The sequence below is a fragment of the Sarcophilus harrisii genome, chromosome 4 (genome assembly GCF_902635505.1).
Source record: "Sarcophilus harrisii chromosome 4, mSarHar1.11, whole genome shotgun sequence".
Lineage (NCBI taxonomy): Eukaryota > Metazoa > Chordata > Mammalia > Dasyuromorphia > Dasyuridae > Sarcophilus > Sarcophilus harrisii.
Genome location: NC_045429.1, coordinates 248,379,983 through 248,397,292, shown reverse-complemented (window position 1 = coordinate 248,397,292; position 17,310 = coordinate 248,379,983). Strand labels below are relative to the sequence as shown.

The following is a 17,310-nucleotide window of genomic DNA, read 5'->3' as shown; positions in this document are numbered from 1 at the left end:
ATAAAGGAATTCCTTTTTGCCAAATTCAGGTCAATCACCACCTCCTATATGAGTCATTCCCTGATTACTGGATTTCTAGAAACTTCCCAAAAATGATTTCTTATTCATTGTGTGGGTATATATATGTATATATACATGCATATGTTTTATACATACATATACATATATATTTACTTATACATGAAAATATTAGTCATCCATTTGTAAGCTTTGTGAAGGCTTCTTTGTAAAAATTATTTTATGTTTTCTCTTTTTTATTTTTTATATTTATATATTTATATTTTTCTCTGTATACCCAGTGCTTAGTAGAGTACTTAGCACATAGTAGCACTTAATGTTTTTTAAAGGAAGAATGAAAACCAAGAAAGATTTTAACATGCAACCTCTTCAAGTATGAGAAAAGAAAGTTTATATAAGTACAGTAAACAAGAAAAACATACTACATTAAATAAACAGATCAAAGTTTGAGCTTTAATAGTTTAAAAACTACTGCACTAAGATTTTTGGTACATGCTGTATAACAAAATATTCATAGAAGCAGTTTTGTGGAAACAAAATATTATACATAAAATAGGGGACTATTGATTGGCAATTGATTGTACAAAGAATGTAAATAGATGAGATAAATATTACGCCAAAAGAAACAGTTATTAAAAGAACATGGAAACTTTTACATGAAGTGATTCATTAAAGGAAACAAAACCAAAGCAATTTTCTTTTTTTTTAAACACTGTGTGGGCCTTTTTTTTATTATAGCTTTTTATTTACAAGATATATGCATGGGTAATTTTTCAGCATTGACAATTGCAAAACCTTTTGTTCCAACTTTTTCCCCTCCTTCCCTCCACCCCTTCCCCCAGATGGCAGGTTGATCAATACATGTTAAATGTTAGAATATAAGTTAAATACAATATATGCATTCATATCCATACAGTTATTTTGCTGTACAAAAAAGAATCGGACTTTGAAATAGCCTGTGACGGAAATCAAAAATGCAGGTGGACAAAAATAGAGGGAATGGGAATTCTATGTAGTGGTTCATAGTCATCTCCCAGAGTTCTTTCACTGGCAAAGCAATTTTCTTAGAGAAGTTCCATTGGGTGACTCTCCAACTTTTCTTGTACTATGAGACACTCTTTGAAAAACTGCTGTTACTCCATGCTTCTAGAGGACATCTATGGATTTCCATTCCTAAAATTTCACAAGCCTTTACCATCTTAAAAGTCAATTCGTAGACAGCTGATTAGTGCAATGGATAGAGTGAAAGTCCTGGAGCCAGAAAGACTAATTTTCCTGAGTTAAAATCAATTCTCAAACACTAAGTAACTATGTGACCCAAGATAAGTCACTAAACCCCTGTTTGCCTCAGATTCCTTATCTATAAAATGAGCTGGAAAAGAAAATGACAAACCACTCCAGTATCTTTGCCAAGAAAACCCCCAAATGGAATCACAGAGAGTCAGATATGACTAAAAAATAATTGAACATATACAGTAGATAAAGCTGATTTCAAACAAAAGTATAGGAAATGTTATAAGAAAAACAACAACTAAATATCTTCCTTCCCATCACGAACAAAAATCTCTTCTAAGAAATAAACATATTATTTAAGGGAATAGCAGGAAGAAATTTAAAATACAATCATAATAATTTGTACATGTACTGGACATATGTAGCCAGGACTATTCACTCCCACAGTACTGTTGTTCCTCAAAATCCTCACTCTTATATGGTACACATAAAAGTCAACTTCCAATTTCAATGGTGAACAGCTCTCTCTTTAATCTATAAGGTCTTTCCTTCTCTCCTGCCAGGAGGATCAAGCTCTTTAAAATTATAGTCTTAACTGACTTTTATTTTTTACATTTATCTGATATGTGTATCTGATCAAAACACAGTTCCTCCTTGAAACTCTCTGAATCCAATGAATTGTGTTTCTTCTGGATATATAACTCTCTTCCTAGATGCCATTATTTATGGAGGAAAAAAGAGCAAATCCCCTTTTCCCCTCCAAGAGGTGGTGGTGAGTTCTTTTTCCATTGATGGTACTCTGTCTTTGTCTATCTGTCCCTGTCTGTCTCTGTGTCTGTCTGTTTCTCTGTGTCTCTCTGTCTTTCTCTCTCTCTTACTCTGTCTCTGTGTCTCTCCTCTATTTTCTCTGTCTCTGTCTTTGTCTCTCTGTCTCTTTCTCTTTCTCTGTCTCTATCTGTCTGTCTGTCTTATATCTTTCTGTCATTATCTGTTCTGTGTCTGTGTCAATCTCTCTCTGTCTCTATATCTCTGTCTTTCTTTCTTACTCTCTGCTTCTCCCTGTCTCTATCTGTCTGCTCTCTCTCTGTTTCTATTTGTCTCTCTCATTGGAATTGCATTTATCTAATCATTATCTTTTATTATTCCATCATTCTTTATGTCTTGTGACTTTATTTTTGGAAGAATCATTCCTGGGCTATTAGTTTGTATCAGTTGCCCCTCTCCCCCAATATCCAAATACATTTCCAGTGAAAAAACAAAGTTTTCTCATCCAAAAATTCCCCAAACAAATAAAATTACAGGTCAAATAAAATACTATTTCTGAAACTTTTCTCTGGGATCTCATCAATAGTGTATTTTCCTTTATTTTCCCTGACAACTATATCTTTTGACAATGAAATTTATGATTTGTTTTAGAGTTAAATCTTCCCTGATTTTACTGTATTCATGTATGAAGAATTGACAGATGTCTTAATAAAGAATGCCCAGCTGGTTTATAGAAAAAGCAGCACAATCAATTTGGACTACAGTTTAAAACTACATAAAACATCTGTACCCAACTAATGGGTTTTAATGGTTTTTCATCTTGTGCATAATGCCATTCAAAATATCTATAATTAAATGTGCATTTTGTTAATGAATCCTCACAGAATCACTTTTTAAAAATCTTTTTTTCATTGCTAAAAGACTTTTTCAGTCACGTTGGCTAATCTGTTGTTTAGTTATGGCAACTTTCAAAATATAATTATTCTAGATCGATTTGCTTGACATACAAAAACAACTTCTTTTCAGTGCTGTCACCATTGAGCTGCTGTTGTTTCTTTCTTACTTTTATGCTGTCATAGATTTTGAAAAAAGTAAACATTTGAGTCACAAAGTTACAAAGAAATTCTAGCATAAAAATATATTCAAGCCCTACAAAAAGACCAAAACACATAGAGCAGCTATTATTTTAAATTGTTTTTACAGTTTTTTAAAAGATGACTAAAATATGCTGATATTGATTGATTTCAGATTACATGTACCCTTTCTGGATAGAGCAATAATATGCTTGTAGTTTTCAACCATTCCTAAAGAAGTCAGAATTGAGTGCTTTTCCATATGCTAATTTTTCTTTCTTCACATTAGATATACAGTCATTTTCAAGAGATGTTGAAATAATATCCATGAGAAGAGACATCTGCTTATAATCAGTCAAACAATCAATCAACTGGGATTTATTGAGTGCTTGCTGTGTTGCTTGCATGTTGATAGATTCAGAAGATACAAAGATTATAGTAAAGCATTCCCTTCCTTCAACAAATGAGCAATTCAGCCAGGTGGTAATATATGTATATGTATATGTATATGTATGTATATGTGTGTGTGTATATATATACATGTTTATATAACATTATATCTATTATTATATCACATTATTCACAGATATATATACTACACACACACACACACACACACACACACACACACACACATATATATATATACATATATATAGCACAAAACTACTAAAACCAGTTGTACAGTACAGATACTTAATGTAGTTTTAAACTGTAAACCAAGTTGTTTGTGCCAATCCTTCCACTACGTCTATAAGTTATCTGGTCATCCCATGTTAAAACATTTTTCAGATCTTTATGGGGTATACAAGTGCACAGTAGACAGAGTGCTGGGAGTGGGGCTAGAGAGACTCATCTTCCTGAGTTCAACTTTGTCCTTAAACATTGCTGTGTGACCCAGGCAAATCATTTATCCCCATTTGCCTCAATTTCCTCATTTGTAAAATGAGCTAGAGAAGGAAATGACAAACTATTCTAGTATCTTTACCAAGAAAACCCCAGAAGGGGTCATGAAGAATTAAACAGGTTGAAAATGACTAAATAACAATTCTTCATATGCAAATCAGTAAAATCAGAACAGAATTAACTCTAAAGCAACCATAAGTTTTCACCATCATTTATGTAAATATATGTATATATATTTATATATTTATAAACATATTACATATATATTAATATAAATAGATAGATAAGTCATATAGGTGATACAGGAGATAGAATCCAGGGATTTGAGGCCCAGTGAATATTATTCACATTTTGTCTGAATCATTATCTGTGTGACCCTAGGTAAATCACTTAAGTTTGCATAAAACTTGAGAAGGAAATGCAAACCAGTCCACTATCATGGACAATTGATCCGTAGGGTTTTGATAAGTCAAACATTACCAAACAAGAAATATGTATATTCATGCACACAAACATTAATAACACTAATACTTTAGAAATATAATAAGATTTTTGGAACATGAGAAGACAGAGATGGAGATTTAAAAAAAAAAGATGGTAGATATTTATAGAGACCTAGACAATACAAATAAATCTTCATAGATGATAAACATGTCTATTTTTAATCTATCTTTACATGTATATATAGATTTAAACATATTCACATATGTACATAATATAGAAGGTAATTTTGGAATGAAATTACAAACAGTTACAGTCATCAGAAAGAAGGTCATAGTCTAAACAAAATCCCTGAAGGAAGTTGGCAACTTTAAAAAACAAATATGGACAAATCATCCTAAATGTATAAAAATAATTTTAGAGAAAAGATCACAGATATGATGATTGAATCAGGCCAAATCCATAGCATTAGACTATCTAGGAAATCAATTAATCAATAATAATTTACTAATATGCCTACCTCAGTTTGTGTCAGAAACTGTACTAGCAACAATAATAACCTAGAAAACTCTTTATTCACTCTCCATGATATTTAAAATAATTTTACAAATTGGAACTATATGGCTTTTAGTCTAAATTTGCTTGGCATCTACTTCTCTTATTTCCTTGAAATTTTAAAGCCTTCTTGAGAATATTGAAAAACAAAGATAAACATTTAACAAATACAATACTGCTCAAAGAATTCTATTCCTAGAGCAGCCCCTTTTTCAACATTTTAGATTTTTTAGAAATTATGCAATTAAACAGCCCTAATTTTTATTTATAAATCTTTGGTTCCTAACTGTAGCCAAAAAGATAGCTGGAAGTATACATGCTAATATTTAAATAACCCTCATAAAAATGCATGATCTAGTAATACAGATTTCAATAGAAGCAGTTTTTATATTCCACTGTTTAAAAAAAAACAGTATTGTTGAAATGGAGCTATCTCTTTATTGAAAAAATTAATATAGTTTGATTACAACAATTGGCTTCAATTGTTCCCCTCTGGGTAAGGTGCTTGCATTAACTTCAAAGGGACCACCATCTGTTGGAAGGAAGATATGCTTATAGAAAACTAGGTCTATTATTATCCACTGCTTCCTGGTGACTGCATTTCACAAAAACCAATTCTCATGGCAACAGAAGCTCCTCCAAACCTTGGCTCAGTATGATACTGGAATAACAAGAACATGTAGACCTCAATGGTTTTATTATGAAAGACTGCAGTCAGCTTCATGCCAAGCAAATAAAAAGGAGCAGTCAGAAAATACTTTTAGTCACTGAAAGTCAAACAAGTGTCTCTTCTAATGATTCAGGGCATCCTCATTAACCAGTTAAGGGCTCAGAATTGAGGAGACTGTATTGGCTCTGATTCAGTCCAACAGAGATGAATTAATGAAAATTCTCAAAACAAGCCTAACTATCTTGCTCTTTAAGAAAATTGTATGATAGCTTTTGTTCTTGAATATTACTAGGCAGAATCAGCAAAACTACAAAATTGAATGATGATAGTACTGGTTATGCAGTAAATGAGTAATAAAATATAATTTCATGTTATAATGACCAAAGAGATTGCTTTGGATGTCCGTATGCTCAGCTGTTTCTGACCATATTCAAAACCAAGTTAGAATATTTTGGTTCTATAATTGTACAGAAATTTATATTTCAAAAAGAAATAAATTTAGTGATAATAAAATACTGATCAGTACCTATATCCTAGCTTAGTTAACTAATGAAAGTTCTTCAATTAAGAGTTAAATTCATGTACTTGTTAATGCATTTAGGAGGAGAGAAAAGTTTGTCAAGGTTCTGAATTTATGAAAAAAGCTTATAGTAATCTTCATATCACTAGGTCAATAAAAGTTTTTTTAAGCAGTAAGAAAAGAAGGAAAATTATATCATAATGGCATATATATTACAAATAGTAAAACTTGTTGCATTTGATTTATTATTCCTAGATCAATGAATTTTAAATTTAAAATAATATTATAAGTAATGTCATATGATTCATATCAGTGAAAAAGAATTTTAGTGTTCAGCAATGTCATATTTAGAACTGTATGATGCAGTGTTCAATTCCCCCCTCTGCCACTTATTATTTGTATCCTTTGAGTTAGACCTCATTTGTTAGTGATAATATATGTAGTGTATTTCACTGCCTACTTCATATAATTGTGATAAAGAAAACATTTTATATGTAAGCACTACATATACATGTTTATAGGTGTTATCATAAATTAACATTTATTCACTGCATACTATGAGCAAGAGACTTGATATTCCCTGGACTCAGTTTATCTACATTCTATCTTGGGGTGAGCAAATAGGCATAACATAAACCCAAATAAATAAAGTTGAGAGGAAGAGTGAAGGATAAGTCTGAAGCAATGAACTTGGGTCATTTTTTAAAAAGCGCAATCCCACTATGTCTCTTATTAGCAAAGGAGTTAATATCAATATCAGATAAAATCCCAGTGTAGGATCCTTCAGCACTGAAAAGAACTGAGAGTCATGAAATCTGGTATGTGGTCCCAATTTATATTTGAGTTAACTAAGGAACTTTGGACATTAATCTCATTGGTCCTTAATTTTCTCAACTCCAAAATGAAAGTGTTGAACAAGAAAATCTCTAATATCTTCCCTAGTTCTAACATGATTCTGTGTGATGATTGCTTTCATTAACTAATGTCAACAACATATGAGCTCCTCTTGACCCCAAAGCTCTTCATTTCTGTTCTATTGTTTGCATCTTTTTCTGACTTTAAGGACTAGGTAAGGTTTTGCTACATCACCGAACTAAATGTGTCTTCAAGCAGATGACAATCCAATAAAAGAAATAATATGTTGCATAAGCTGGCCTACCATATATGTCACAATATCATTGGTCTTAACTGTTCCCCTTAATGATGCATCACACAAGCTCTTGGTATATTATACTCTATGTACTCTATGCAGTACTTTATATACTACAGGCAAAGTCTTCTAGTAGGAAAAAAAGCAAATGACACTTCCAATTAATGGAATCAGAAAACATTTTATGTACAAAGTGATATCTGACTGGATTTTGGAAGATGGGAGATATTTTTATCAGATCATTATTATGAGATGTATCAAAAAGGCTCTGTGGCTTTGATGATATGGCTATTATCTCCAATACTACAGATCACAACAGATCTATGTCTCCCCATTCTGTGTTAATTTTATCTATGTCCTCTTACAAATACACTACAAAGATAAATATCCTTCCCATCCACTGAGAATCTTTATCACTTTCATATCAATAGAATAAATAGACTATCCATCAATAAAGCCTTAGACTATGATTAGTTTATACTTATTTGAGGGATAAGCAATTGGGATAATATATGCCTTCAGTGACATCTTTTATACTGATTCTCTGCATAGATCCTCATTTATCTTGTTACATCCTGTTTATCTCCACTGTTCTATTGTTCTTTGGGTGAGTCTTAAGATTTTTCAGATGCTAAAGTGTCACATAATTAATAGTCACACAATAATCAGAAAGATATTGATCCTGAAATGCCATCTGATATTTGATAGAATAACTGCATGGAAGAACAATTTCTAAAGTTATGCAAATTCCTTTAGCAATTTTTCACAGCCAAGAATTTGAAGGAGAGAAAGAAAAATTAATTTGCACAAGAGATTACCAAGGAAGGTTAAATAAAAGGCTAAGAATGCATAGAGAGATTTAAGAATGTTGGGGTAGTTAGCTTACTAGATAAAACAGAGTTGAGTTGGTCAGTGAAACAGAATCAGTGGACTGTGAAAATAAAAAGAAACTAGAATACATGATGTGAGCAACAAAGAAGATTCAATAGGAATGAAACAGTAGGAGAGTGGAAAAAATATATGACTAGGTAAGCTAATTTAAACCTGTCTTTTAAGACCTAGCTGTGCCTTTTATATAAAGTTCAAATATATTTAAGAGAAACTGAAGTTCAATGAAGATAAAGACCATTGGAGAGTATGATACTATTGTGTTAACTAATTATCAAGGGTATTCTGAGTTATATCTGACTTAGCTTTGCTTCAGTATTGGAACCTAATGAGACACTTTGAGATTAGTCAACCATTAATAAAAAGAGATTTAATTAGTCCTAAGAGGAGAAAGATATTTGACTATGATAGGGATTGAAGACATAATGAGATAATTCAGCTGAGCTAAGATTCTGTGCTTGAATTACTCTTCATGATCCACCAATAAAGCATCAGAGAACTCATGGAGTCCCTGCAGCTGTTTTAGAGAAAGTGGATCAGAAAGTAACAGTCAACAGACTGAGGTATTAAGCTCATGAACTAAACAAAATTCTAAAATTACCTTGATAACTTTAAAGTAAAAATTAGCTTTTTGGGATGGTGGGATAAATGTAGCTTCTACCACAAAGAGGGTGAGAGAATATCCAAACTAATCCAATAAATATTTTTCAATCACCTAATATGTGCCAGGCACCAAAATAAGTACTGAGATGCAATTAAAAGGAGTCCCTTGGAGCCAAGATGGTGGAGAGGACACACGTGTTATTCTAAGCTGCCCCTTCTAAGCTCACTACTAATTAACAAATTCAGCCTCAGAAATAGTGCTTGATTGGTAAAATCCATGAATATTGAGAGTACAACTAATTACCAGCCAAAGATAATCTGGAAGATCGCTAGAAAAGGTTTGTTCTGATCAGACAGGATGATGCCAGTGCAGGCAGGGAGGCAGAACATGGAGGCTAGCACACTTAGTGGACCAAGGACAGTTGCAGTCTCCACTGGTGGAGAATTTGCAGGGAGGATTCTACCACAGGTTGGCTGCTCTGCTTTGGTTGCAAAGCAGTAGATCAGCAGAGAAGTTACACAAACACCAAAGTTAGAGTATTTTCCAAAAAACACCAGAATTTAACAGGACCTGGCCACACCCACCTAGCACCAGAAGTGACCCAGCATGGACCATAGCACAGCTGTGCAGCCACATCCTGCAGAGAGGGGCTTTTGCCCAGGGCAGCCACAATTCTGCATGGGAGGTGGGGGCTGGAGTTTCCTGCCTGGAGCAGCCACACTTCTGCACAGCAGGGGGTCTCTGCCCAGGGCAGTGACACTTCCACTGCAGGGCTCTTTCAAGGGCACTTCCATAGCTCAGCTGCTCTTTGCAACCTGTTTGCAGAACAGCTACTGTCCATATATCTATTCCTGTTCTTCAGAGGAAGCTGATAACCTACTTGCTCTAAAGGCAGACCTTAAGGGCTTTTTAAAAATGAGTAAAAAACCCAAGCAAACTCTTAACTATTGATAGCTTCTATACAGAAAGAGAGCAGGTTTTCAACCCTGAGGAGACTAATAGCAGACAGTCTCCAGACAAAACACCAAAGGGGCATGTAACCTGGTATCCATCACACAAGGGTCTCCTAGAAGAAATTATAAAAGATCTTAAAAGAGAGCTGGAAGAAAAATAGGGAAAAGAAAGAGAAGCTCTGCAAGAGAGTACAAAAAAGGCATATAACTCACTAAAAGAAAAATTTGATAAAGTGGAAAAAAGAAAACAACTTCCTGAAATGTGAATTGGAAAAAGTAAAGAACTCCCAGGGAAATAGAATTTGTGAATTGGAAAAGATAAAAAAAAAACTCCCAGGAAAGTAGGATTTGTGAATTGGAAAAAGAAAATAACTTGTTAAAAAAAAATAATGAAATGGAAAAAAATTCCACGCAGCAAAACAATTCATTTAAAAACTCAATTGGACATATACAAAAAGAAGTAAAAAAGCTAATGAAGAAAATAACTCATTAAAAATCAGAACTGAACAAATAGAAATGAATGGTTCATTGAGGCTTCAAGAATCAATAAAGCAAAATCAAAAAAATGAAAAAATAGAAAAGAATGTTAAATATCTACTTGGAAAAACAACAGACCTAGAAATAGCTCTAGGAGAGATAATATGAGGATTATTGAACTTCCTGAAAATTATGATGAAAAAAAGAGCCTAGACACTATTTTATAGGAAATCATCAAAGACAACTGCCCAGATGTAATAGAATCATAAAGTAAAATAGGCAATGAAAGAATTAATTGAACACCTTCTGAAAGACACTCTAAAATAGAAACTCCAAGGAATATTCTGGCTAAATTTCAGAACTATCAGACTAAGGAAAAAATATTATAAGCAACCAAAAATAAAACAATTCAAATACCAAGGAGCCACAATAAGAATCACTCAGGATCTAGCTGCTTCCGCATTAAAGGACCAAAGGGCCTGGAATCTGATATTCCAAAAGGCAAAAGAACTTGGAATGCAGCCAAGAATAAACTACCCAGCCAAGCTGAGCATTTGTGAATTCCATTTATTTCTAATGAAAAAAAACAGAGCTAAACAAAAATTTGACTTCCAACCCTAGGACTCAAGTGAAGCAGAAAAAGGTAAAAAGAACTCTTGAGAACTGCATTTCTGTTATGGACATACATGAAGAGTGCATGTATAATTGAAAGGGGATAGTATCAGAAAAAGGGAAAAGGGGAGATAAAAAGAGGGAAAGTATATCCCATGAAAAGGCAAAGGAAACCTATCATATCTGTGGGAAGTTAGGGAGGGGGAGGAACATTGTGTGAATCATACTCTCATCAGATTTGGCTCAAAGAGAAAATAATGACATATTTGGTTTACAGAGAAACTTCTCTCACCTTATTAAAAGTGGGAGAAAAAAGGGAAAAGGAAAAGTATAATAAGGGAAAGGTATAAGAAAGGGGAAGGAACTCAAAGGGGATGAGAGGGATTCTAAAAAGGGAGAGGTGTGTAAGGCAAGTGGTGCCCATAAGTTTAATAATGAGGAGGGATGTAAGGGGGGAAAGAAAAAGAAAAGCATAATCTGGGGATAATAAGATGGCAGAAATGCAGAATTAGTCATTTTAACCATAAACATGAATGGATTGAACTCTCCCAAAAAGTGGAGGTGGATAGCAGACTGACTCAAAAGCCAAAATCCTACAATATGTTGTTTACAAGAAACACATTTAAAGTAGGGTGACACATACAGAATAAAGGTAAAAGGCTGGGGCAGAATCTATTATGCTTTAGGTGAAGTTGAAAAAGCAGGAGCAGCCATCCTTATCTCAGATCAAGCAAAAGCAAAATTTGATCTAATTAAAAGAGATAAGGAAGGAAACTATATCTTGCTAAAGAGTAGCATAGACAATAAAGTAATATCAATACTAAACATATGTGCGCCAAGTGGTATAGCATCTATCCTAAAGGAGAAGTATATATAAAGCACAGCAAGAATTTCTAACAAGAAAAATTACTTTCCAAATAACTATAGAAACTATGAAATCGTTGGGAGGTATATATTTTAAGATATACCTGAAGACTAGAAGGCTCTAATAATAAAACATTCAGAAATATAGAACTGAATAATTGAAGAAAGGTTATTTGCTCATGGGTAGATTGTGGTAATAAATAAAGGTAGCATTTTTACCTAAATTTACTTATTCAGGGGTATACTAATCAAATTACCAAAGGAATATTTTATAAAGCTAGAAAACCAATAATGAAATTTATTTAGAGGAAGAAAAGGTCAAGGATCTCAAAGGTAATTCTGCTTCATGAATTCTCATGTCATCCTTAGATAGGGGCCATGCTAATCTTCTTTGTATCATTTCAATTTTAGTATATGTGTCGCCAAAGCAAGCACTCTCAAAGGTAATTCCTGAAAAAAAAAATGAGAAGGAAATAGGTTTTTCAGTACCAGATTTCAACCTGTCCTACAAAGCTATAATCATTAAAAAATGTTCTGTTTATGTGTGAGAGACAGAAAGATAGAGATAGAGGCAGAGACAGACAAAAAAAGAGAGAGGAAAAACAGAAAGGAACAGAGACAAACAGAGATACACAGAGAGGGACATATAGATACATAAAGAAAGGTCAATTAGTGGGAAAGAATAAGTACACAAATTTAGAAACCCAAACACTCAAGTTTATTTGGGCAAGGATTTGACAAAAAGCATTGGAAAAATTGAACAACTATTTAGCAGAAATTGCATTTTTACAAACCCTAATAAAATATACCAAAATAAGTTCTAAATGGAAAATTACCTAGTTATAAAAGACAGAAATCAACAACCACATAAAATGCTCTAAATTACCAATAATTAAGGAAATAAAAATCAAAGAAATTTTAAGGTTTCACCTCACACTCATCAGATTGGCAAAGATGGCAAAGGAGAAAAATGACAAGTGATGTAGGGACTACCGCAAAAATAATTATGCTAGTGTACTATGGGGTAGAATTATGAATTGTTCCAGTCATTCAGGAAATCAATTTGAAATTACTCTCCCAAAATGTATAAATCTATGTATACTAGTCAGCTGCAAATGTCACTCCAAAAAATCATTAAATGTACCTCTCTGTTGACCAAAAAAAAAAAAAAAAAAAAAAAAAAAAAAAGCAAGCAGTTCTTTTTTTTTGTGGTAGCCAAGAAATTGGGAATTGAAGAGCTTTCTTCCATTTGGTTGATAACCAAACAAATTATGGTATCTGAATGTAATGAAATATCATTGTTCCATAAGAAATGATATAATGGACAAATTCAGAGGAAAAGGGAAAGACTAGAATGAGCATAAATAATAGAATAATATCTAACTATAATACTAAGCATTCTATTAACAAGGTTAAATTGCTGCCTCTGACAAATCCTTCACCTCTGTCTTAAACTCAAACTCTGAGCTTCCTGGACATACCATTGGACTCATATTAATCCTAAACTTTAATCTTACCCAACCTTTTAATCTACCTAAACACTAAACCCAAACCTACTACTCATAATCATTACCCTAATGCAACCCTAATCCTAATTATCTCAGATTCCAAAGTCACCTTTGACTCTATTTCTCTGACTATAGCATAAAACTTAGTCATAATGCTAAACTCTTACTCTAATACAACATTGACACTCTAACTACAATCTAACTTGACCCTAACCCTAAACTTGCTCTAACACTAACCCTCATCCTAAAGTTATATCTAAACTTAATTGTTCTAGACTCCAACTCTCTCTATCACTCTAATTATCTATTGTTCCTGAAACTATAATCTAAACCTGCAACTCCAAATCTAATACTATTATAACACACTAATTTTCACCATGACTGTGACCCTGATCAAAACATTACACTTCCCATTGCCTTAACATTAACCCTAAATTCTAATCTCAACATTACTATAAGGTTCCCATTCTAATCTTAGAATAATTTAAAATTATGATAACATTTTAGAAAAAAATTACTTTAGAACTCTATTACATGACTCTACAATGATAGACTTTAAAATTGTTTGGTTAGAAACCAGAATTATCAATTTGCTCTTGTGTGGACTCACATTTCCCTGTAGCTATAGACATATAAGAAGTACATACATGTTTATATTTCCAAGAGAGAAGTTACCTAAACATTCTGAGTTTTATTCCCTTTCATTTGTTAAATGAAGATAATAACTATAGCACTTGCTTCATAGAGTTAAGGTAGGTATCAAACGAAACAATCCATAAAAAGTATCTTGTAATTATTAAAGTGCCAAAATATCACTTACTATTACTATTACAGTTTTTATAATGATAACAATTATTGTTATTATTATTATTGCAGGCCATTATAGGTAAGCATAAGACAAGCAACAAGAATGATGAACCTTTTAATTGCACCCAGAAACAATTATTTCTCCTCTGATGCTTCTTTTGGCCCTGTTTTAATGCTTAGCCCAGTGCTTGGCACTTATTAGGGTTTTGATTGATTAATTGTTATTCTTCAACTATTAATTACTTCAGACTCCAAAGTCACCTATGACTCAACTTCTCTTACTATAACATAAAAGCTATCTAGTAATTCCATCTACATTTTCAGTAACATACTGCTCCAAACTTAACTATTCTAGGGTTCCCTGTAAATCTCATCCTAGTATTGCAGCTAGTTTTCCAGACTTAATGTTTTGTAGGTAGTAGAACTTGCTAGGATCATGTCCAAATTGCTGATTATGGAGGCATGTGTTTCCCAATCACTAAGTGGAAGCAGTCTCCTTTGATTGGCTATGTAGTCTTAACAGGATGCATGTTTAAAACAGTAGACTGAAATTGTGTAGCTCTCTCAGATGCACTTTCTTTTCTGCTGCACACAGAGGGTGAAAATCATATATAGTTGATTTTCAGTACCAGTGCCATGAATTGAATATGGAGAGGGGAATGCTCTTCCTCCCTTTTTTATACTCCATATCTCCCAGAAATTAGTCTGTATTCTATACTAATTCTGTTTCACTTCTCCTTCTCAATTTCAGGTATACAAGGCAATCTCAAATGGCCCCAAGATTTTGAGCCATAACAAACCTAGAGCCATAGTCTAGGCAAAATGTTGCAGTCAACCAGATCAAAAGGGAAGTCCTGAGAAGCCAAGGTTGCTAAGACTTAACCAACAGATTTGGGATTTGGGTTTGTGCTCTATAGGAACTAGACTAAACTATGAATCTAATCTCTCCTACCCAGAGATGGAAGCAATATTAGAAGAGATCAATCCCCCTTATAGGTGATATAAGATTAAATATTTGTGACAATCCCTTTCAAGTAAATATTTCTTTGTAAAAACTAATCTGGATCTAGCCATATCAGACCTAAAAATATATTATAAAGCAGTGGTCATCAAAACCATTTGTTATGATAAATGTGGGTAGGCATGTAGGAAAACTGGAAAAATAATACATTGTAGTGAAATTGTGATATAATCCAAGCATTCTGGAGAACAATTTGAGAACAAAGGACTATAAGACTGCATAACCGTTGATTCAGTAGTATCTTTATAGGGTCTTTATCCCAAAGAAATAGCAAAAAAGGGAAAAGACCCACATGTGCAAAAAAAGGTTTATAGAAGCCTTTTTTGTAGTGGCAAGGAACTGGAATTTGATGTCCATCAGTTGGAGAATGGCTGAATAAGTTATGATATATAAATATAATGGAATATTATTTTTTTAACTTCATATATCTGTATTTAAATAATGAATATGCCCATATTTGGCAATGAAAAGCTTAGTATCAGACCATATCCAATGCAGTCATGTATAAATTACTTGGTACAAAACAAAATAAATGTAATGACATACCACAAACTTTACTACATTTTACATCTTAAAAAATCAGGATACTCAATACTTTTGTTTTACATGATACTACAATAAATTCACAAGATTTTGATACAATTTTAAATTTTTATCATTTCACCATACCATGTTATACATTAAACATACAAGCATACTTATGACAAATTTTCCATGTTTTCAATTTTATCCTTGATAATAGTGAGCTTTCAATGAAGTTTAAACCAGTAAAATTTCATGACATTAAAATATGTTTATCTCTGCATCTTGGTTAAATATCTTAATGTTTCTTGACATAAGATATAGTGCAAGATACTGTTTCAGTATTCCATCACCAATGAGGAATGTCCATGATTCCTTTAGAATTTAGTTTCTCAGAATATCAACATTATTTATCAAAGTTCATTATTTCTTTTTCTTTTTTATTTTTATTTAATAGCCTTTTATTTACAGGTTATATGTATGGGTAACTTTACAGCATTAACAATTGCCAAACCTCTTGTTCCAATTTTTCACCTCTTACCCCTCCCCCCCTCCCACAGATGGCAGGATGACCAGTAGATGTTAAATATATTAAAATATAAATTAGATACACAATAAGTATACATGACCAAACTGTTATTTTGCTGTACAAAAAGAATCAGGCTCTGAAATATTGTACAATTAGCTTGTGAAGGAAATCAAAAATGTAGGTGGGCATAAATATAGGGATTGGGAATTCAATGTAATGGTTTTTAATCATCACCCAGAGTTCTTTCTCTGGGCATAGCTGGTTTAGTTCATTACTGCTCCATTGGAAATGATTTGGTTGATTTCATTGCTGAGGATGGCCAGGTCCATCAGAACTGGTCATCATATAGTATTGTTGTTGAAGTATATAATGATCTCCTGGTCCTGCTCATTTCACTCAGCATCAGTTTGTGTAAGTCTCTCCAGGCCTTTCTGAAATCATCCTGTTGGTCATTTCTTACAGAACAATAATATTCCATAATATTCATATACCACAATTTATTCAGCCATTCTCCAACTGATGGACATCCATTCAGTTTCCAGTTTCTAGCCACTACAAAAAGGGCTGCCACAAACATTCGTGCACATACAGGTCCCTTTCCCTTCTTTATAATCTCTTTGGGATATAATCCCAGTAGTAACACTGCTGGATCAAAGGGTATGCACAGTTTGATAACTTTTTGAGCATAGTTCCAAATTGCTCTCCAGAATGGTTGGATTCATTCACAACTCCACCAACAATGCATCAGTGTCCCAGTTTTCCCGCATCCCCTCCAACACTCATCATTATTTTTTCCTGTCATCTTAGCCAATCTGACAGATGTGTAGTGGTATCTTAGAATTGTCTTAATTTGCATTTCTCTGATTAATAATGACTTGGAGCATCTTTTCATATGACTAGAAATAAATAGTTTCAATTTCTTCATCTGAGAATTGTCTGTTCATATCCTTTGACCATTTTTCAATTGGAGAATGGTGGAATATTATTTTTTAACAAGAAATGGTGAACAGACTGATTTCAGAATAGCCTGAAAAGACTTTTACGGACTGCTGCTGTGAAGTGGGCAGAACCAGGAGAACATTGTACACAGTAACAGCAAAATTATGTAATGTTCAGTTATGAGGGATGTTGCTCTTCTCAACAATGTGGTCATTCAAGGCAATTCCTTTCTTTTATTAAAGTTTTTATTTTTCA

At 33.1% G+C, this 17,310-nt stretch overlaps 1 non-coding gene across 1 annotated transcript; it reads right to left on the bottom strand.

The window, feature by feature from the left end:
• Window positions 1-12,057: 12,057 nt before the first annotated feature.
• Window positions 12,058-12,164, bottom strand: LOC111720639. Its single transcript, XR_002770246.1, has one exon. It is a non-coding gene; the product is annotated as a U6 spliceosomal RNA (small nuclear RNA).
• Window positions 12,165-17,310: the final 5,146 nt, after the last annotated feature.